Below are 24548 nucleotides of genomic sequence, written 5' to 3'. Positions count from 1 at the left end.
CTTTCGGCCGTGCTTCCTGCAACAGGTACATATACAGTGATAGATCATTTCTAAAACAAGTATATGTTTATACTCCATCCCTAATTTCTTTCTCATTCTTTTTTCTTTTTTTTTTTTTTTCTTTTGCATGGAAGGTAAAATGTCCGGATTGGACTGAGCTAGCTGTAATTGCATTTGAGCTCTGAAATTATTTTTTCTTTTGGAAAATTCATATGATTAATAGCTAAATAGTCATCATAGTCTGTCATTCATCATTTTCCATAGATTTATTAGCCATATCTGAGACTGGATAAACAACTCATTTAAAATGATCTGGAATTAGTACAATTTGTCTCCAAAGATGTCTCCAAGGGTACTCAAACTGATTGTGTAGACCTATCTAAATAACCTATGTTTGTATTCCATATTCATCATCATATAAAATGACAAATGGAGAATATATAAGAATACTGGTGCATGCATTTGAACCATATTCCTAAACTTGTGTTTTATTACTAGTTTTATTTTTCTGTCTGTTGGTATTATCTGCATAATGTGTCACAGTAAGGTTTTAATACTCTGTATAAAGCATTTTTAGTTACATGGAGGAAGATGGGAAAACAGAAATTATGCCTACTATGCTGGGACTGAGCTCCAGATTCAGGAACCTAAAGTGTCTACATGTGATCTGTGTATCTTGGTTCTGGTTATGTGGGATTAAGGGAGATTTAGGTCTTTGCTTAATTCCCTTATTACAGGCTTCTGGAACCATTTGACATATCTCACAATATCCTGCCTCATTTCAATTTCCTGATCCAGAAGGCTGTGAGTTTCCTACAGATTTTGTGTCACTGTCATCTGCCCCCCTGGATGTAACACCGGACCTGTGGGGGACCACAGAATCACAGAATCACAGAATCACAGAATTTCTAGGTTGGAAGAGACCTCAAGATCATCGAGTCCAACCTCTGACCTAACGCTAGCAATCCCCACTAAACCATATCCCTAAGCTCTACATCTAAACGTCTTTTGAAGACTTCAAGGGATGGTGACTCCACCACTTCCCTGGGCAGCCTGTTCCAATGCCTCACAAGCCTTTCAGTAAAGAAGTTTTTCCTAACATCTAACCTAAAACTCCCCTGGCTCAACTTAAGCCCATTCCCCCTCGTCCTGTCACCAGGCACGTGGGAGAACAGACCAACCCCCACCTCACTACAGCCTCCCTTGAGGTACCTATAGAGAGCGATAAGGTCGCCCCTGAGCCTCCTCTTCTCCAGGCTGAAGCTCCCTCAGCCGCTCCTCGTAGGACTTTTTCTCCAGGCCCCTCACCAGCTTCGTCGCCCTTCTCTGCACCCGCTCAAGCACCTCGATGTCCTTCTTGTAGCGAGGGGCCCAAAACTGAACACAGTACTCGAGGTGCGGCCTCACCAGAGCCGAATACAGGGGTACGATCACCTCCCTAGCCCTGCTGGTCACACTGTTCCTGATACAAGCCAGGATGCCGTTGGCCTTCTTGGCCACCTGAGCACACTGCTGGCTCATATTCAGCCGACTATCCACCATCACTCCCAGGTCCTTCTCTGCCTGGCAGCTCTCCAACCACTCATCTCCCAGCCTGTAGCTCTGCTTGGGGTTATTGCGCCCCAGGTGCAGGACCCGGCACTTGGCCTTGTTGAACTTCATGCAGTTGACCTCAGCCCATCAGTGCAGCCTATCCAGATCCTCCTGCAGAGCCTTCCTACCCTCAAGCAGATCGACACACGCACCTAACTTGGTGTCATCTGCAAACTTACTGAGGGTGCACTCGATGCCCTCGTCCAGATCATCGATGAAGATATTAAAGAGGACCGGCCCCAGCACCGAGCCCTGGGGGACGCCACTAGTGACTGGCCTCCAACTGGACTTGACTCCATTCACCATGACTCTTTGGGCCCAGTTTCCAACCCAACGAAGCGTGCGCCAGTCCAAGCCAAGAGCAGCCAGTTTCTTGAGGAGAATGCTGTGTGGGAATGTGTCAAAAGCCTTGCTGAAGTCAAGGTAGACCACATCCACAGCCTTTCCCTCGTCCACCCAGCGCGTCACTTTGTCATAGAAGGAGATCAGGTTCGTCAAGCAGGATCTGCCTCTCATAAACCCATGCTGACTGGGCCTGATCGCCTGCTTGCCCTGCAAGTGCTGCGTGATGACTCTCAAGAGGATCTGCTCCATGAGCTTCCCTGGCACTGAGGTCAAACTGACAGGCCTGTAGTTTCCCAGGTCTGCCCTCCGTCCCTTCTTGTAGATGGGCGTCATGTTTGCTAGCCACCAGTCAACTGGGACCTCCCCCGATAGCCAGGACTGCTGATAAATGAAGGATAGTGGCTTGGCCAGCTCCTCTGCCAGTTCTCTCAGTACCCTTGGTTGGATCCCATCCGGCCCCATCGACTTGTGCACATCTAAGTGCCGTAGCAGGTCACCAACCAGTTCTTCGTGGATAGTGAGGGCCACATCCTGCTCCCCATCCCCTTCCACCAGCTCAGGGTACTGAGTATCCAGAGAACTACCGGTATTGCCGCTAAAGGCTGAGGCAAAGAAGGCATTAAGCACCTCCGCCTTTTCCTCATCTCTTGTAACTAAGTTTCCCCCCACATCCAGTAAAGGATGGAGATTCTCCTTAGTCCTCCTTTTTGTGTTGATGTATTTATAGAAACGTTTTTTGTTATCTTTAACGGCAGTAGCCAGATTGAGCTCCAGATGAGCTTTGGCCTTCCTAATTTTGTCCCTGAACAGCCTCGCTACATCCTTAAAGTCCTCCCTAGTGGCCTGCCCACTTTTCCAAAGATTATAAACCCTCTTTTTTCTCCTATGCTCAAGCCACAATTCTCTGTTGAGAGAATTGTGGCAGAAACTTTCTAGTCTAGGAGTCGAGTGCCAGGCAAAATATCTCAGAGCACATCAAATACCAAGGGTCATCTACATGTGGGCAACTGAATAGCTTCTATAGTACTATTAAGTGTAAGGAGATTTTAGGTACCTTGAATGTCGATGCATATTTTGTAGCTGTCTAAATGTAGGTGCCTGAATCTGAATTACAGTACCTTCCATGACAGCCTGTAAGAACAAGGGTCTTCAGAGATCCTGATGATATTTCTGGGTGTATAGATAGCTGTCCTGCAGTGAAAGGAGGGAAATGGACAGTGGGATTTGTTAAGCAGAATCTTTGTTATGAAGGGAAGCAGCACAGGTGCTCCCACTGGAATACTGAAAAAGAGTCATGAATAGAAAAGAAGGGAGTAGTTTTAAAGAAATGAAGAAATGTAGTTTTAAAGAAATGAAGAGAAAAAAGAAGTGCTCATTTAGTTTAGATTTCGATAAGGCAATGAAGTACCTTTTCCTTACTGCTGTTATTACATCCTGACATGAAGGGAAATAGAAATTCTTTGAAGCCACAGAGGATGGAGACTAGAAAATCATAGCAGATCTTTCTCTCTGTGATGGAAATAATTTTATTTAAAAGAAAAAAAAATAATCCCCCAAAAGCTCACCCAATATTCCCATTTCGCTAGGAAAGAAATATTTGAAAAGCTGGTTGTTACCACTCTGAAGAACAAATTAACAACAGCTTGATCACCTCTCAACGTTTCAGTCTCAGTTCTTTCCTATAACTGGGGTCTGTCCATTCTAAGCTCAAGCTTTGATTCTTTGACTCTTCCTCTGCTGGGAACGGCAGTATTTTCTTCACTGCTGAAACAGCCTGACCCCATCTAAATATGCTCTGTTGCTCAGATACACGATCACTAGGTCTGCTGTTAAATTCTGGGGACATTACCTATAATTGTGATTTAACCCGGCCACCAGCTAAGCACCACATAGCTGTTCGTTCATCCTTCCCTCTCCCTCTCTGGGATAGAGGAGAGAAACAGGAAAATGAAGCCTGTGGGTTGAGATAGAGACAGTTTATTAAAATACATGTACACACACACACACAAACAAAATTATAATAGTACTACTACTAATAATGTGTACGAAACAAGTGATGCACAATGCAATTGCTCACCACCCGCTGACCAATGCCCAGTCTATGCCTGAGCAAACGGCTCCCCCACCCCAGCTAGCCACACCTATATATCATTTAGCATGATGTCAGATGGTATGGAATACCCCTTTAGCCAGTTTTGGTCAGTGTTCTGGTTTCATTTAGGACAGAGTTAATTTTCCTCCTGGTAGCCACCCCTTATTCCATACCATTTATGTCATGCTCAGGTTACACTCTTTCCAAAACATTCTAATTAATCACCATTTTCATCTGTGGTATATAGCAATTATGGTAGTGATGGCATACAGTGTTATATAATAATTAACATAATACAATTCAACTCGTGGACTATTCTCACCCAGTATTAAATCCCCTTGTGGTACACACCAGACCTCCCCATTCTTTTGCATTACCCACCAAGTGCATCCAGGTCCCTGAGCAAAAGCAATTCCACCAATGGGATGGAATGGGAATCAGGGAGTCTCGGTTGGTGCAGGTGCACAGTTGTGGTAGCGATTGGCACTTGCTGTTCTTCGACCCTCAGCAATCCCACAACAGAAGGGTCCTCTGAGAGACCAGGCAAGGTAGATAATTGTTTAATGCCCTCTGTCTCTAAGGCAGCTATACCAAAAGCCCACCGGAACCCTTTTGGGTCCTTGCAATATCCTCTTCTAAGATAGTCTATGCCAAGGATACACGGAGCATCCGGGCCAGTCACAATGCGGTGCTTTTGCCACTCATTCCCAGTTAGACTCACTTCAGCCTCCAATACAGTCAACTGCTGTCACTCCATAAATACAGATGGGCTCTGGCCCTTTATAGCTTGATGGCATTACAGTACATTGCGCACCGGTGTCTACTAAAGCCTTATACTTCTGTGCGTCTGATGTGCCAGGCCATTGAATCCACACAGTCCAATAAACTCGATTGTCCCTTTCCTCCCCCTGGCTGGAGGCAGGGCCCCTCTAGTCCTGGTCAGAATCTTCTTCGTTTCTGTGTTTAAAGGACTGTCTGCTGGAAGTTGGAGCAGCAAACTTTTCAGAGAACCCCTTTTTCCCGATTGTTTTCTTTTGCAACTCACGTACCTGTGCCTCTAGGGTCGCGGTGGATTTTCCATCCCATTTTCTCATGTCCTCTCCATGGTCTCGTAGGTAAAACCACAGGAAGACACGGGGTGAGTACCCACCATATCGTCTTCCTTGTGTGGATGAACACTTATCCCTGATAGCTGAGACACTGGTTTGTACAGGTGCGGAGGAAAATAATCTCTCTTCAACTTGGTGGAACTTTTCAGACAATTTCTCCCAAGTATTCTCTTTTAGTTGGTGGACACTGGTTTGTTCATATGGGGAGGAAGATAAATTCTCTTTAAGTTGGTGGACCTTTTCAGAATGTTTCTCCATAGCCAAGACGAGGCCTGTAAGGAAGAGGTGAGACATTCTTCGTACTGCCGGAGTTGTTCAGCCACTTCATCCACTGTGGGTTCCATATCCTGTTTCCAGGCCATTACTGCCAATGAGCTGGCATATGATGATGGTGCACTCCGTACAAACTTCCGCCACATGGGTCGTGTACACTTGACTTCATCTGGATCTGTGGATGTTTGTTTGAGGTCTGGATCCTCATAAATCACTTCCCGTACGGCTAATTCCCTCAGGTACTGGATTCCCTTCTCCATAGTGGTCCACTTGCCTGGTAGACATAAAATATCTTCCTTGAAGGGATACCTTTCCCTCACAGCTGAGAGGAGACGCCTCCAGAGGCTGGTGGGTCGTGCTCCATCTGCAATTGCTTTGTCAATGCCGGCGTCTCGAGCAAGGGATCCCAGCCGCTTGGCTTCCCTGCCCTCTAATTCCACACAATTGGCTCCGGTGTCCCTGCACCGGAGGAATCAGGTGACAAGCTGCTCACCTATGCAGCAACCAAAATCTTTTCGCACATCTCATAGCTAACGCTGGTATAGATTTCGGGTAGTTACTGTTGATTTTTTGACATACTCATCTTCCTCCTCCTGCATCTCTGATGGCCCAGCCCCATCTTCTCTTTACCTAGACCTAGCAGAAGACTCTCTGTGTTCTAAATGACCTGAATGTCTATACCATTTTTTTCACCTAGTCTACAGGGGCAACTTGCACTGCTACAGCTTGTTTCTCTGACCCAGCCACAGGGCCTGCCACAGGGTTTGGAATACCCTCTGCACGGGCAACTTCCACTGCTAGAACTCATTCCTCGGATCCAGCCACAGGAGCTGGACTGGCTGCAGGAGCTGGAGTGGCTGCAGGGGCTGGAGCAGCTGCAGGGGCTGGAACGGCTGAGGGAGCTGGAGCGGCTGCGGGAGATGAAGCAGCTGCAGGGTTCATTGTAGGGGTTGGAGCGCCCGCAGGGTCTGTCACTAGGTTTACAGTAGCATCAATTGCAGCTCGATAGGCATGGGCCAGACCCCAGCACGCTACAGTGATTTGTGTCTCTTTGGAACTGCCAGAGTCATGACACCTTTTTTTTTCAAGCATTCTACCAGTTTTTTAGGATTTTGCAGTTGTTCAGGGGTGAATTTCCAAAACACTAGAGGTGCCCGCTGCTCTAGAAACCTCCCCATATCCTCCCACACTCCCTGCCACTCACAACTATCCTGCCTCAGGACAGATCTCTGGATGGCATTCCTAAGTAGTTGTTTAACCTTAAACAAAACCTGAAGCACATTCAGGAGACATAACAATAACACCATGCTAGTCTGAACATCTCAAGGTCATTCAAAATCTTGGAGAACTATTGTAACTAGCTCGGAGGATAAGAGGGTGGTGAAGGAGAAAGGGAGAGTGAACAAGTAGGAAAAAATATCTTCCCCTTTCCCCTCCACATATTAGCTCCCTGACAAAAAAAGGCAATAGGTGTAATTGTTAATAGTTTCCAAGATATGGTTTCCAAAGTATAGAGTTGACGACAGTGCTGAGTACAAATACCAGGTTAGAGTCATGACCAGATATTTCGTCTCATAAGCCACTGTTACAACACACAGTACCATAATGATCTTAAACCAGGGCTTGGATGTGATAAATTAGTGGGGGTTTGTTCATTGTCATTGAGGAACTTGGAGAATCTGCTGAGGAGATAAGGTTGTACAATTTAATGGCCTTGATAAAGGGGGAGGATTAAGCAAGCAGATAGCAGCAGGGGGTGTTGGGTAAACATCCTTGAGTGAAACCAGACTCTGTGAAATTCCTTACCACAAGGCATCCTTTTTGCCGCTTCACTTCCCCCACCTGAACATGGAGCAGAGGAACAATGACCCCCCTCTCAACAATAGACTGCGCAGCCTCAGCCAGTTCAACAAGTCCCGATAAGCCGGAATTCGACTGCTATAAAACAGCAACCCTGGAAAGGGAAGTTGCGTGCTGTTGCGCAGCGGAGACTCTCCAGCCGCCCAGCGCTGTTTTGCTTGTGTCTGCTTACTTGATTAATAAAATAATTTCAATAGACCAGTAAATTGTGTGGTCTAATTTATAACACTGGAGAGGATAAACAACATGAAAGAGAGCACATACAGAAAGTAACGTGCTATAAAACTCAATTTGGAAAACAGGCACAGCAGACATGAGATTAAAGCAATTAACATTGTGACTAGCAACTATTAAGCAGGTCTAATACTTATACCAATCTTGGTTTAGCACACTCTGGTCAGATCTGCCATTATCTCAACCTTTTGGGCCCCACGTTGGTTGCCAAAAAGAACTGTTGTGTGGTTTAACCCAGCTGGCAGCTAAACACCACACAGCCATTTGCTCCCCCTCCCCCTCCCCCTCCCCCCCTGAGATGGGGGAGACACTTCTGCAACAATAGGTCTTTAAAGTGTAAACTGATAAACCTTGCCTGTAATTTTTATTGATAAGTTTCTAGTTCTTCCTTTCATTTTTCCATTTAATTATTTTTTCTTTGAGCTTTCTTTTGTGTTTGCTTCACAGAAGCATCATGAACAGGCTAAGCCTGAAAAAAACAAAAAACAAACAAACAAAAAAAATTGATTTCTTTTTAGTAGAAAATAAGATTAATTTGTTGTGCTGAAGACAAAATAACATTTTAATGGTAGTTAGGGGTATATAAATAGATTTTAATAAGAAAGATTAATTCACTTTCAATAACCATTATAGCAAAATATTGAGGACAAACTACTAATACGCTGGCATCACTGATTTTACGAACTCATTTTATTTCAATTCCTGCTGTCATACAATAAAGTATATTTGAATGCTGCAGAAGCATATATAAATATAATTTTCTACACAGAACTGGTTAGGGATATGCAGTGAAAAATATCTGAACGGTTATGTAAATTGTTGTTATTCTTGGAAAGCAGAGGTTAACTAAGCATTTAAGTTTTACTGTGATATTTTTGTTATTATTATTTCACCTTTAATGGAGGCTATTTTGTGTGTGGGTGAACCAGAAGATAATGTTGTAGCTAGAAAGAATGTTAATATAATTTTGGTAGACTATGTTAATAAAACAAGTGTAATGAGCAATAGTGGTGTACAATATCAGGTTAATGTAGGAATTAAGCTGAAAGTAATTATAATACTAAGATAGTTTGTATTCTAATTATCCTATGGCTAATAGTACAGAGACGATTGGCTGAAACAAAAATTATTTGGGCTGGGCTCATTTTTGTATAAATGAATATTAGCTGTTACATTGTCATTGTGCTTCCGTGGAACAGGATGGACATTTATTTTTCATTTAAAAAATCACATACTCCTCAAAGAGTTCTTCAAAATTGAAATGAAAAATGTTGCTAGGTTGTAAGAAGCAATGCTACAAAAGTCCCCACTTTTATTCCAGGTTTTTATCATGTAAGTAGTGTTAAGCAAACTTGTATTTCATGTATGTCATAATGCAAGAACGTGATTGAAAAAAATATCCTCATTAAACCAGTAATTACCAGAGAGAAACAGAGGATGGATATAGCTGTATTCCGAGCACAAATTGGATACCAGTCTTGAGTGCAAACTTATTTCATGTACTAGCCGTTTGAATGCAAACTGGGAACTTTAGAGAAATTCCCACCACTGAAGAACAATAAGAGAAGAGTTGGAGCTGGTTGCATTAGCACATCACTACCAATGTAGGATGTGTAAGATTCACCTCATCTGATTAACCTAAGATAGCTTTAGTTCAGTTGTCTAAATCTGATCTGGTCACCCATTCCTTTGTTGTTCGAGAGCAAATGTTTTGTGCAATCAGATAATCATCTATCCTATTTAAGAATCTTTTCTTGGCGTTTGGTAAATACCTATCTGACAATGACTGTTTCTTCTTGATGATTATAAAATGCACGACTGGTTCAGTCTTACTGGCTTTTAGACACTTTATACAGTCCATCTGCATGAAAGGAATGTCACATATTTCAGAGGAGCCAGAAAGGTCAGCCACTTGGTTCATCACTGATGTATGATAAAATCATGTGTTGCAAGATTGGTTAGTAGAAAACCTCCTTCATGCTGCTTCATACTCCTTCATCTGGATTATACCTAGCTGTTAGTGCCCTACACTTGGCATCCAGACGTAGAACCTGGGCTTCAAAGTGTACTGGACTTTGGTTCTCTTTCCAGCTTATAATTTTGGAAATAGAACAAAAATAGTCGATGAAATGAAGAAAGTAAATAAAATTAAAAACATTTTGGCTTACAAGTAAATCCTGAGGGATATCTACTGTGAAGGAGTCTGATATTTGAAAGCATTGTATATTCTGAGAATCATATATGTTTAATTACCAAAACAATTTGGCTAGATGGACATTTTGCCCAAATAAAATGGTCCCTAAAGAGACCATTCTGCAGAGATCCTTGCCCCATCCCCTGACTGATAGAGATGACAGAGCCTGTTTTCTTAGTTTAATTGTTGCTTTGACTGAGTATGTACATTTGTTTCCTATATAACTTTCACAATAAATAATGTCCTCGGTTTTTATCAACAGTGGAATTTCCAGCAGTTTTATCCCTCTTTTCTCATTGTAATTTATCAGCAAACAAGCTTTTCCTTGCATGAATCTCTTTATTATTCAAAATTTCCATAAAGATAAGAATGTAGTTTATTTTAGAGATTGTTCATCAGTTTTGCTCCAAGACTATTATAAAGAATACTGGCTCATCATAATTTGCAATTCATGCTTGTCCTGGTTTCAGTTAGAACAGAGTTAATTTTCTTCCTAGTAGCTGGTAGGTAGAATGCTATGTTTTGGCTTAGGATGAGAAGAGTGCTGATAACACCCCGATGTTTTAATTGTTGCAGAGCAGTGCTTATACCAAGCCAAGGACGTCTCAGCTTCTTGCTCTGTCCTGCCAACGGGCAGGCTGGGGGTGCAGCAAGAACTGGGAGGGGACAGACCCAGAACAGGTGACCCAAACTAGCCAAAGGGGTATTCCATACCATCTGACGTCATGCTAAACAATATATAGGGGTGGCTAGCTGGGAGTGGGGCGCCGGGACTGCTTGGGGTTAGGCTGGGCATCGGTCAGCGGGTGGTGAGCAATTGCATTGTGCATCACTTTGTTTGTACACATTATTAGTAGTAGTACTATTATCATCATTATTATTGTTATTGTTGTTTTCCTGTCTCATTAAACTGTCTTTATCTCAACTCACGAGCTTCACTTTCCCATTTCTCTCCCCCATCCCAGAGAGGGAGGGGGGAGGGTGAGCGAACAGCTGTGTGGTGTTTAGCTGTCAGCCGGGTTAAACCACGACAATGCTGCTCAATGGTTTGCATCACTCACAAGTTTCTGGTACTGCTCCTTGTTTATTTCCCCCTTAAGAGACTGATAATCAGGAGCTGAAGCAGATGCAGACATGCATGTCCCTACTGCTGGGACTGAGGGATATACTGCCCTATCAGGATCCCGTCTCATTTTGGGAAGCCTCACAATGGAGATTACTAGCCAATTCCCCCTGTTTTCTAAGCTGATGAGGATTCAGATAATACGTTTTCTAAAAGCAAGGAAAGTATTCACCCATGAACAAATTCTTGTTATTGAAGTAAATGAAAGATCATTACGTACATCAGTGCCTTCAGTGTGAAAACCAGCACTGGGCTGGTTGCTGGTGGAACTGCCAGGGAGCACAGGGGGGCTGGCTGCTCAGAATAGAATCACAGAGCCATGGAATCATCAAGGTTGGAAAAGTTCTCTAAGATCATCTGGTCCAATTATTCACCTACCACCAATATTGCCCACTAAACCATGTCCCTAAGTACCATGTCTACCCTTTCTTTAAACACCTTCAGGGACAGTGACTCCACCATTTCCGTGGGCAACCTGTTCCAATGCCTAACCACTCTTTCTGAGAAGAACTTTTTCCTAATTTCCAACCTTACTCTGTAAGGGCAGGGGGGCCAGGAGCCAAGCATCATAACAAGGCTGCAGAAGAGCGGCTTTGCCAACATGGGGTAGTCCTACAGCACCTGAGGGAGGTGAGCAGAGCAGAGCCAGTGACCGGAAAAAGGACTGGATAAGTCCAGGCCTTCACGTGAGTCCGTGGTAAAGAGGTGAGTCTGAGGTGAAACCAGGAAGACAAGCCAGCAAGTCAGAATCAGGTCTGGTGGCAGCAACCACCATCAACCACAGTCCAGTGGTCAGGCAAGCCCTTAGAGATGAGGCAGGTCCGAGATTAAGATCAGCAGAGTATGCGACATTCCGGGCATGGACATGGCTGCCACACCACTGCAGCACAGCTCAGGCAGGGACCCAGGGTGAGAACCCCAGCCTAAAAGCCATTTCTGAGCGTTGGTCAGGGGAGAACCCTCTGAAGCTTCTTAGCACAGCTTCATGGAAGAGCAATCTTCAAGGCTGGGTGTCTATGATATTTTCTAACCTAGCTCTGTACCCAGGCAACCCCAGAAATGAAGACAGATGTACTTAGGGACCTGACAGTGACAAGGCAGAACTCAGTGATAGCATTTCAGATCTCTGGTATAGTAAACAAGAGCAACAATCAATGTATTAACACTTCTAAATTTATTGGAGACAAAGTCACTATATAGTGCACTTGTTCACACATGAAAAGGAGCAAGATCAGGCCTATTCTAGTAGTATTTTGTGGTTTCACAAACATTTAAAGTGCATCTTCTGTATGATATCTGAAACAATCTAATAGGAAGTCTTGTATCAACAAATTATGGATAATTTTAAAGGTAAAACCAGATTCCAAGGGGGGATAATGTACCAATCCCAACTTGTTGATCAGTTTTTGAAGTTCTGTAGTTCTTCAATGAATGTAAAATTAGAAGCAGATTGTTTTATCATTTTACATATCCACTTTCAATTCATGAAGATTTTTAATGTGCAAGTATTGTAGATGAGGACACTTCTTAGAGCATTGTATAAGCAGCTGTACCTCAGTTAGATTTCAGCTGGTAAAAGAATCCTAACCGTTTGAAGTCAGATCATCTTTCTCCTCTCTGTTTTTAAACTTATTTAATACAGTTGACTGTGAATGGTCCAAGTTGTACATTCTAGCTACAGTAAGTACTCATCTAGAATGTGAGTACTGGGGCAACTGGACTGAATAATAAGCAGGTCTGTTGAAAGCAAACATTATGGCTATGCTTTCAACATTTGTAATGTTTTGGACAGTTTCCATTTTTTTTGGCAATTAATACCTATGTCTGAATCAAAATCTTTGCTAAGAAGCTGTAACTTCTGTTTTATATAGCAGTGATTTTACTTTCATTCAGTGTCAAATACTGTGAGAGTGATAGGTGGAATTTTGCTGGGAATACAGAAAAGCATTCTGAAGCTTTTCAAGTTACCTTTACAAAACACATTTCTGTTAACATATGTATTTAGCTTCCGGGTGACTCTTTATTCTTCTCTCCCTATATGCATCTGGAAGCTCAGGTCTGCCCAAGTAGACATATCCCCTACATTGTGCTCACAGGGTCAGATCTTAAATTCTTAAATCTTAAGTTCTTATCCATTTCATCATTAAGTTTGAAACTAATCTCACCTAGTTTTGGAAATCTAAAATGTAAAGTTCCACAGCAAGATGGGTAGACTCCTAAAGGGGATCTCTGAATGAACCATATATGAGTATGCTGATTTCTTTTTATTGGTAAAGAGAAAATGGAGTCAAGATGACTAACTCAGATCATTATGGCTTACAGCAGCTGAAAATCTCATCAATCTTAACTATTCTCTAAAGCTAGGATATGTCCATATAAAACCCCAGTGAAGATGAAATTCACAGCAGCCCATCTGTCAGAGTCTACTGGTAGAAAGTGCTGTATTCATCCTCATGGGGCTTTGTGTTTGTATTTTTGGATGGTGTGCGTGGCGTGTTTAAACAAAGCAGTTGTAAGAACACAGCACAATAGGTGTTTAATCAAGAGCATCCATAATAGACAGAGAAAAATTAGGGAGACTGTGAATGGTATACAGAAAAAAATCTGTTAAATAGGTTCAGAAATTATAACATGGTAAAGTGTAATCCTTTGTGGCTAATTTCCTACCAGGTGCATCTCTAGTTTAAGAAGGACAGTGATGAAAATGCTATTCATTAATTGTTTCCTACAGAACTTTCTTAAGGACTCAATCACCATCTGGAGACAGGTATTTTTTAAGAAAAGCTCTACAGATGTGGAGAATAATAATAACAGCAGTGTATACTTATGTTGAGTCTAGCATTTGGGAATTACAAGAACATCAAAAATACAGTGAAAACTTTCAGAACTACAGAAAGGAAGTTGAATAATAGAACTAGGAAATCTTATGGGTCAAGCAGAAAAACATTAGATTTATCTGTTAATATTTAAAGTGACCCTTGAACAGTCTGATGTTTACCTGGTCTTTTAATTAGAATTTAGCCAAAACCTCACTTTTAAATAACAAAGTTTGCTCTTCTCTGAACTGTTTGTGATAAAATTGTGCCAGTAACAATTATGTTTCTTTTTTTCAGTGTCCTAATTGAAGGTAAAAAAGTTCATTAGAGTAATCTGAAGCATTTATTGATTTTTTCCAACCAAAGATGTATATCAAATAAGACATTCTAAACAAAATAAAAATTCACTTTTATAGCATTTACAAAAAAAAAAAAAAAAAGAGGGAGAGAGAAAAAAGCTATGGATACATCAGTGTTCTTTCCACCTTCCTCTTGTCCCCTTTGTTGCTGGTAATTCTTAAATATCAGTGATCTGTATTCAGATTCTTTTGTTATCATTTAATTCCAAACAAAACCCCAAAATCTCACACTTTTCACAGGGGCAAAATGGTCACAGGGTTTGCTCTATTACCAGGATATACTCTGAGCCTCAAATGAGCCTCAGAATAACTATTTTAGGAATCAGAAGCTACATACAATTTTTAATAATCATAAGAAATAGGTTATTCTATAATGTTATAAATGGCTCAGGATTCAAATTAGGATTAAATAAAAAAATAGGATTTATTAAAAGAATATAAAGGAATAGAGGTAAGCAAACAGCGCTGGGTGCACCGGGAGTCTCCGCTCCACCAGGACGCACACCAGTTACATCAAGCAGATGATTTTTATGCTCCTAGACTAATACATATTCATTATTACTTCTAAAAAAAACAGGTTATTATAATTAGCTTCCGGGGTCCAGTCCCTCCTACTGGAGCATGTCTCCTCTGGGGGTCTCTTCTGGGGGTCTCTAGGGGTCTTTCATGCTGAAGGCTCGTAGTCTTCCTCTCCCCCTTTGTACTTACTTGGCACCATGCCAAGTTTATAGAACATTCTCTGCAGGTCTTGTCTCCCAGCTGTCCTTCAGCTTCTTTTTCCTTCCTCTTAATCTCTCGGCCCCCCTAACCAGATACCAAAGATCCGCATAGTATCCCGTAACAGTCACTAGTTGTTATCAGTTGTTCTGAAACTCCCAGACATCAAACACAAACAGCTTTCTTATTTGACGCTTCACGAGTAATTAAAACATTCTTCCCCAGCCATTCACAGACACATCTATAGCAGTGTTAAGTTAATCTCGAAGAAGACAGGAAAAAAGGCTGTAACTGTTAGAAATAGAAGTCCGGAATAACAAAAGCAAACAGGTTCATAAATTTAAGGAGTATTTTCTGAAGACTTGATAAATTGACTAGAATGAGGGGGAGACTGGGACACACTGCATCTGTGGTTCAAGAATTAAATTGCCAGTGCAGAGCCCAGAGGCAGACAGGATTCAAACAGAATTGTTCTTTATGGACACGAATTGTTAAAACATTCCTCACAATAACACGTATTAGATGTGAGGATTACTCATGTTTGACCTATTTCTACTCCAGTAGAAATATGTACTGGCTGGAGTTTATATTCCTAAGTAATATTATTTAATTTCTCTCCTTTCCGATTACATATTTACATGACTGTCACTAGTGTATTGTCTGAGTGGTTTCCTATAGTACAATAAGCAAAATGTTCACCATCTGTCACATGTGGCTCATCCTAACCATAGGAGGAGTGATGTATGATCATCTAAGTGTTTTGTTTTGGCAATATTTTGTTTTATTTGAATTTTTAAATACATTCTGTTATATATTCATCTTAGAAAAATTAGGTTAAAGGAAAAGAATCTTGATCTTGGACTGCAGTTTGACATTTCAGTCTTAAATCATTTAAGAGGTAATTCCTAGAGATGATTTTAAGAAAGCTTTGGGTAACACTGTTGTTGCTGGAGAAGTACTTAAAGGTTGTTTAAAAATCTCTCTTGCATCTGAGGCATTATCAGCCAGAGTCCTCATTTAGGCACTTCAGGTATGTTTCATGTTTCAGATATCACGAATATGGATCATTAAACACCTTAGATATAAATCAGAGCTTGTGATGCCTCTGACAAGGTGTGCTCATGTGCTAGGGACCAGGACCAATGTAATCTTTAGACAAGAAAGGTGAACAACATGTTCCATACCGATCAGAGCATGATGGTTGATGACTTCATGCCAAAGTTTACTGCATCAGAAGAGTGAAATGGGAGCATGAGTTGCAGCTATAAAAACCTCTCTCTGATTTCTCCAGTGAACATTGGGCATGGCTTATAAGAAATCACACAGGCTTGTTTAACAGGTAGTCTGATCTATAAAATTTAAAATATGAGATAGGCTATGAGGCCTTTGAAAGGCAATGTTACAGAGAGTTTTACACTCAGTGGGTCATCACCTAAGTTGTGGATACACAAAAACCTTAGGATTTAGGTATAGCTACAGTTATTCCTGAAAAACTACTTAGGCGGGTGTTAAGAAATGAGGTGCGTGCCTTCATCTGTTAGAGCTAAATAAGCATCTGCTTCACTATCTGCAGTGTCTCTGCAATGCTTTGCCCTCTGACATGCTGATTTATTGGGTTTCTGTGAGCTACCTCAATACTGTGTGCTGAGAAAGCTAAATAACAAACCTGGCTGGCTAAAAGACCCATGGAAAGCCTGGCATTTCTTCAGCAAGGAGTGATGGGGGTGTCGGGATGGGAAGCAAGGAGAGAATTTCCTGGATAAAAACTAATTCAGCAATTAGAATCTATTCTAGAATCAGTGAGAAGAGGACAAAAAGCAAATAGATAGAAGGAGAACAGCCAAAAGCCATATGTTGTAACATCTTAAAAAAATAAAAATAAAAATAAAAATAAAAATAAAAATAAAAATAAAAATAAAAATAAAAATAAAAATAAAAATAAAAATAAAAATAAAAATAAAAATAAAAATAAAAATAAAAATAAAAATAAAACAAACAGTGAAAAATAGTAATCCGAGATAAATAACAAGACAATGCAAAAGGAAGACGTGGCATCAGTCCTTCAGAGAGGCTGTGACTGACACAGCACACTGCTGAATTCTGTAGCCAGAGTCAGAATAAAAGTGAAATATCCTTAAATCAGAAGAATTAGACAATATACACCCTTGAACTTAGAATTAAATGGAAAATGGAATTGCAAGTCTGATTCACAGGGTTTTTAGTAAATACATTAAAATGTAGGTATACTGGAAGGCCAGAGAATAACAAACATGGTGTCTGTGAAAAGATGAGGGAGAAAGTTTGCTATGCTTACAAGAATAATAGTCTGAATTTAATTAGAGTACATATTCTATTCTAAATATATATATATAAATAATAATTCTAAGAAAGCAGAACATTTTGAAATAGAGATTCGCAAAATGTCTTGACTAAAGCTACAGTATTTGAAGATCTAGAAAACATGTTTTTCTTCAATTTTATTTTATTTTTTTATAAAACAAAATGTAGTAGTTACTTTACATATTAAAAAGGAAGGTATTTTTCTTCTGTTTTCTTTTTTTTTTCTATTTTGCATAAGCCTCAATTAAATTACAATATTAAACTGGTTGCACCAGGAGTCCATTAAAGATTTAGTCACCTTCTGTGGTGAACATTAAGAAGCTATTACTCAAATTCTATTTAAACAGTTAAAAGCAATTAAAATGTATAGGCAAGATCACCACATATCATGAGCTAATGTTCTAATGAAAACTTAGCAAGTGACATATTGTTTAAGCCTCTCAAAGTTTTTAGTTTTGTGCTCAGTAATTCAGAGATGAGAGTGAGGTTATGTTGATTTATAATTTGTTACCATCAGTTTTTCCCAGACAGAAGATGCTGTAGTACACTATCTGGCCTTATTTTATATTCTTTCTTTCAAGTTCTGTTCTTCACACTTGCACTCAAAAGGAAAATAACTGGTCTCCTGAACTGACCTTACTCCAAGAACAGTTGAGTTTTCTGTTTTCTGTTCTGAGAAAAGGAAAAGAGGATTTTTCTTCCTCCTTCCAATTGTTTCAGGTTCTTCAATTTGCAAAAATCTGTGACTGGTTTTATTCCAAAATGAGCAATTATTTTATCATTCTCATTCTGGTTTTAATCTGAATCTGTAATAGGTTGGTATTCATATTTTGTATAAAAAATTATTAGGTAGACATAAATGTGAACAGTAGAAAACCTGTATTTCAGGTTCACCTTAGTCTCATGACTTCTTACTAATAGGTCCAAGTTTCATGAGTTTTAAGTGAAGTCTGATAAACCTGAATAAACTGTGGTCAAAACCACAAGATTTGTAAATTCAAAAAAAAAAAAAAATCTACAGAAACAGAATGTAGAGAGTCATACTTAAATCTTCACCTGGAAAGGGACTATGCAATTACCTAGGCCATGTTACTTCATTCTTCTTATTACTTACACGCCATATTTAATGGTATAAAATCCCTTTTTTGGTGTATGTGTCTTCCACAGGCCGCTGCACTGACGGAGGCTGCGGCCTGTGGAAGACCCCTGCCGGAGCAGGTTCCGGGCCAGACCTGTAGCCCGTGGAGAGGAGCCCACGCAGGAGCAGGTGACCTGGCAGGAGCTGCTGCCCGTAGGGGAGCCAGGTTGGAGCAGTTTTCTCCTGAGGGATGGACCCCGTGGTACAGACCCATATCTGGAGCAGTTCTGGAAGAGCTGCTGCCTGTGGGAAGCCCACACCGGATCAGTTCGGGAAGGACTGCATCCCATGGGAGGGACCCCACAGCACAGGGGACGAGAGTGACCAAGAAGGAGCAGTGGAGAAGAAGCGCTATAGACTGACCATAACCCCCATTCCCCCGTTCCCCTGCGCCGCTCAGGGGGAGGAGGTGGAAGAGGGTGGATGGGGGGGGAAGGTGCTTTTGGTTTCTCTCCTTTGTTTCTCACTTCTCTAGCTTTTTAGTAATAGGCAATAAATCTTACTATCTCCCTACTCTGAGTCTGTTTTGCCTGTCACGATAATTACTGTGCGATCTCCCCATCCTTATATCAACCCTTGAGTCCTTTTCATTGTATTTTCTCCCTGTTCCTCTTTGAGGAGGGGGAGTGAGAGTGCGGTTGTGATGGAGCTCGGCCGCCTACCCAAGTAAAACCTCCACAGTGTGCACCCATAATTTGCACAGGAAGAGCCTTCCTCCAAGACTACTTGGAGATCAAGGCCATGTCATATAGTTCTGCAAAAGTGATTTCTTTAGTCTTGCATGTGTAGTGGGTTTACGTGGCAAGGTTTTGGTAGCAGGGGGCTATAGGGGTGGTTTCTGTGAGAAAGATCTAGAAGCTGCCCCATGTTTGGGAAGGGCCCCATTGTTTTCCAGAGCTGAGCCAATAAGCGATGTTGTTTTGCGCCTCTGTGAGAGCATATTTAAGACAGGGAAAAAAACGCTGCGCCACACAGCAGCCGGGAGAGTCAAGGGAATGAGAAAACAGCCTTGCAGGTGCCAAGGTCAGTGTAGAAGGAGGGGGAGAAGTGCTCCAGGCGCCGCAGCAGAAGTCCCCTGCGGCCTGTGGTGAGGACCATGGTGAAGCGGGATGTCCCCCTGCAGCCCATGGAGTACACAGTGGAGCAGGGTTCCATGCTGCAGCCTGTGGAGGAGACCACGGTGGAGCAGGTGGCCCTGCACCGACGGAGGCTGCCGCCTGTGGAAGACCCCTGCCGGAGCAGATTCTGGGCCGGACCTGTAGCCCGTGGAGAGGAGGACTTGTGGTTATTTATACAAGGGTATATAAGACCTTGTATAAATACATGTAAGGGTATGTATATATGTATGTATATAAATAAATATATGAATAATAAATATATAAAATATATTTATATAAATATATACATGGATATATGAATTATAAATAAATAAATATATGTAAGGCTATGTAAATATATGTAAGGGTATGTAAGGCCACATTTCATTATGAGGCCCTAGCATTGTTCCATATTGACATTGTGAGAAACACTCTGTAGCCAATAACTTAGGCTCAGGCGAGGATCTCAGGGAAGTTGTAATTTATTCGCGATTGCAATGGCGGGCGCCCCACAAGCAGGAAAGAGCGCATCTACTGGTTCCAAAACACAGTTTATATACTTTTTGATGACAGGACCCTCCCCTGTTTCCCCACTGAGTGGGTAATCCAGGTACACAATCTATCTGATGCTTCACAGACAATGCTCGGCCTTCAGTTGCTGGCCTGTTAAATTTCAAGTTTCTTTTGACACTTTTACTGTTTAAAGTGGTAATGTTTCTTCACTTATCTGACTTGACTTAACATCATGATTTTCTACTAATTACTCTAAGGAGTCTGGTTGTCTGCATTTTACAAGGTTGTTAGTTGAGCTTTCTTATCACTGCAAGCATATCTCAGTACCACATTCCTTCCTTCTAAACAATGTAACTCTGCAAAAACAACATTTATATTCCCACAGTTCCTCCCTTTTCCTTTTTTATAAACTGTTGATTTATGCAAAAAATCTTTTTAAACTTTTTTTTTTTAAGTGTAATTTGGTAAATATCTGCCTCTTCTTCACTTTCTTTGCTCTCCATTTCCTCTAATATCATCATTTTATCTGAGTAGGGTGGTGGATCCATGGTCATTTGTTTCAATAATGCAGTTTCAATTAACCGCTGGACAAGTCCCCTTACACAGGGGATAATGCAACAGCCAATGGCTGTCAAAACTCCTGCTACTACAATCAAGGATGTAAATATGGACATTACCATCCCTTTCCATTTACCGAATCAAGATTCCAACCATCCTGTGATGGAAGTGTCTGCTCCCGAATTTTCTGCCAATTCATTGGCGAGGGTGGTAAGCCCTTGCAATGCTCTTGTTACTGTGCTATTTGGGGCAGTATTGTTAGGGATGAAAGTAAAACAATGGTTTCCCAGCATCACGCATAATCAACCCTTCTCCGCGAGCATCATATCTAATGCTATCCTGTTTTCCCAAGCCATTTTGCTGGTGGCATCTAGTTATTCAGCGATTCCTGTTATCACATCCCAGGTATAATTAATGAATCTCTGCTGATTATAATAGATATAATTAATCCAATCCACATTTTTATTGATTGTTACCCACCAGAACAGTGACTCAAACCCTGCAGCAATTTGATTCCTGGCTTTATGTTCATCCGGAACTCCTCTAGGTACCCCAATAGAATCTATGTATACTCTATCATCAAATGATATTCCTAAGCCTCTTTTACTTCTTCTGGGTATTTGTGATGTTTCTCTTTCAAATGCCAGGGTGAAGGGTATAGCTAATTGAACAAGCGCACAAGTGCCTCCCCAATTAGATGGTAGGGTGGACCGTAAGGTCTTCCCTCCACAGTACCATCAGAGATCTGCCCTGGGGATCTCAAGTCTTGAGCAGTTTCCCATCAAGTCCTTGGTAGCACAAGGGAAATTCTCCCAGATGCTGGGTAGCACTCACACCCTGCTGTGAGAGGCAAGCTGTATGGTTACCTATAGCTGTAGAGAATGCAGGGGGAACCCTGATATTGCTATCATGCAAGGAACAGCAAAGAGAGACTTACAGGCCTCATTTCCCCAGGCAGTCTTTTTTTTTGGTACAATGCAATCATACATCACATCCCCTGGGAATCCTTGGTCCACCCCCATGGGAAGGGCACTATCTGGGCAATCGGTCATCCCGAGGCATAAGCATAGAAATAGCTATGGTTGAGACTCTGGATAGTATATTTGACCCATTCTATCCAGGCATTCACATCCCCATACCCTGTTTGAATCTTAAATGTTTGAACTTCCGCATTTCAAAGAGGACCTCCTGTTTTCTCTCCTGTTTTCTCCTTGAGTTTCTCCCTTTCTCTGATGGCAATAGAGGATTGTTTCCATACAGCTATTCTCAATCTGGCTGTTGGGTCTCTCCCAGTTATTTGTTCTCTCTGCTCAGTTGTCCCTGGGCATTTAAATCTCCACAAGCTAACACCTCACAAGCATCAAACATGACGGATTGTGGTACATAACCCTCTGTCACAGTCACCCATATTTTGATGGGGTATCCCATTTTTGCTATTATCTGGTCATGTGTTGTCAACAGAAGGAAGACACAGACACTCAATATGAGTGAACAATGAACTTCAACTTTAATGGATAGCTCAGTCGCCTTTTATCTAGTTTGAACATAATCAACTCATACATATTGCAAAAACTAAGCTCAGGATTGGCTAACATTTCCCGCTCTTTTCAGGTAGTTCCTCCTTCTTTTAGCCACCATCCCGCCTTAGGGACTTTCCCCATCGCTCAAGGGCATCGTGTCCTTGAGCCTGATTGGCTCTCAGCCAGATGCGTACATGCCAGACTCATGTGAGTTGAGTACGGTACTTCACTAGCCCATTGCCTCCTAACTGCCCAACATCCACGTGTCCTATTTCACTTAACCATTCCTCCACAGTCATGCCTTTTCCAAGTTGCCAATTGACCGAGGCCTTCTCTGAGGCCTAGAATCACTACAAACAAAATTAGCAATCAATTTTTCCCTGTCATTATTTTTAAACCTTAAGTTTCCAAATAATTATCAATACAAAGAATAAGATGTACACTACCACTATAATAACCCCCCCCCCCCTTGGGAGCACTGCAATTCACTATAGGTCTGTCCTTTCTCTCAATCACAAGTCACACTTGTTAGTTACCTGTTAAAATAAAAGGTTAGTTTACAATTGTAAGCTTTTATCCGGCTCAGAGTCCACTATGAGATTTTTCTCTTTGATTTCAACTTCCAACAAGTCTTCTGTAGGAACAGCTTCCCAGGTACTAGGGTCGACGCATGCCTTCACTCGAGTATAGTGAGTCCAACCTTTTTCCACAGTTCTTACAGCTGTTTCAGTGGTTAGTAATTGTCCTTCCCATTCAGGCCGCGGTTGACTCTTTCCAGGTCTTGATCAGGACCCAATTTCCTGGTTGATAGTGATGAATGGGGAATTCCAAAGGTGGGGTTTGAGCCGACAACCCAGAGGTCCTGAGATATGACAAAGAAGAGGACAACCCCAGAATACAGTTCTTAAGAAAACTCTCTTGTTTTGAATTGTGGTATCTCATCCTTTCTGCCCAGATAGGGCAATCATCTCATATGCAGCATCTCATATGGTGAAATTCCTATATCCTTTCTTGGTGCTGTTTGAACCTGTAGGAGTAAGCATTTTACCCAAGGAAGTTGGGTTTCTAACACTAATGTAGTTAATTGCTTCTTTAATGTCTGGTTCATTTGCTCCACCTTCCCAGAAGAGGAGGGGTGCCAGGGGGTGTGAAAATCCCACTCAATCTCTAAGGCCTGCTTTAACCCTTGCAGTAAAGCTTTACACCCATCCAGTCATGTGGTCAATTAGGACAAACAAGTAACTCAGTAAAGTCTACCTGTATACTTTGGAAAGGTCAAATCCCTGGCTCCTGTCCCCCTCTAGATGGGTTACAGAAGATCTTTTTATTTACCTTTTGACATATGGTACATCCTCTGCATATGTGCTTCCCTAAAGTGTATATTCCTACACAGACATACTTTCTTAGCACAACATCACACATTGCTTGCACCTCCCAATGACTCTCTTGATGTAAAACAGTTAATATTTGCCTCATTATCACTTTATTCAGCATTTCTCTCCCATCAGGGAATATCCATTTTCCTTCAGACTTCATGGCTCCTGATTCCTTAAAAAATCTTTCTTTTAAAACTTTTTAGTTCTTTCTTAATTTTCAACAATTCCCTGAATCCTCTCTGCATTTATTCTTTGTTTTCCTTCACACATTAGATGCCTTAAATACCTGACTTCTCTTTCTACATATTGTAATTTATTTTTCAATACTCCCAAGCCCTGCTTTCCCAGAAAGTTGGACAGCTTGTTAGTAGCTTCCTTCACAACTGTTTTCTCCTGTCCTGACAATAAAAGATCATCCACATATTTGTAACAGTAACACCTCCTCGGGAGGTTGGAATTGCTCCAAAATCTGTTCTAGAACTTGCCCAAATAAATAGGTGCCCCTGTAAACCCCTGAGGTAAAACCGTCCATCTGTATTGTTGCGTCTGCCCCCATTTAAGGGTCTTTCCAGTCAGAGGTGAGTATATCTTTGCTCTCAGGGCCTGAGAGCACTCCATTAATAATTACTCCATTAACTGTTATTCCACCATAACAATTTACTAGTTGAATGCCCAATTTCATCATCAAATCCCTTCCCAACAAGTTAGTCCCTGCCTTGGGTACATGCAATAATTGCCCAGTGATCATTTTATCCCCTAGTCTCAGCTTGGTATCCCCCAAAACTGGCACTTCTAGCCCCTTCTACCCCCATCACTTTTTAGGGTTTCATTAGTTAATTTAATCCCTGATACTTTACAAGCCAGTAACGACCTAGCTGCCCCAGTGTATTGGGTTCAATGGCAAGGTTCGGAGCGGGAGGTGGGAGTGGGGAAGAGAATATTCTTCTTCATGAGAAGAATACAGAAGCCTCCCCATGGCAGATATGGGACAATTTCATCTGGCCCCAAAGGGGCCCACCGCTGCCCAGAGCCAAGCCATGAGCAACACAGTCGGTGCCTCTGTGAGAGCACATCCACAAAGACAAACAAACAAATAAACAAACAAAAACCTGCTGCTCAATACCAGCGGGAAGAGCAAGGAGCGAGAGACCTCCCCGCAGACATCAGTCAGCCCAGAAGGAGAGGGAGGAGACGCTCCAGGCGCTGGAGCCGAAGCCCCCCTGCGGCCCGTGGCTCCTGGTGGAGCAGGCTTTCCCCCCCCCATCCCCCTCTCCGATACTTGGGAAACTGA

This window comes from Aythya fuligula, chromosome W, assembly GCF_009819795.1.
Source record: "Aythya fuligula isolate bAytFul2 chromosome W, bAytFul2.pri, whole genome shotgun sequence".
Lineage (NCBI taxonomy): Eukaryota > Metazoa > Chordata > Aves > Anseriformes > Anatidae > Aythya > Aythya fuligula.
This window is presented reverse-complemented; position numbering follows the sequence as displayed.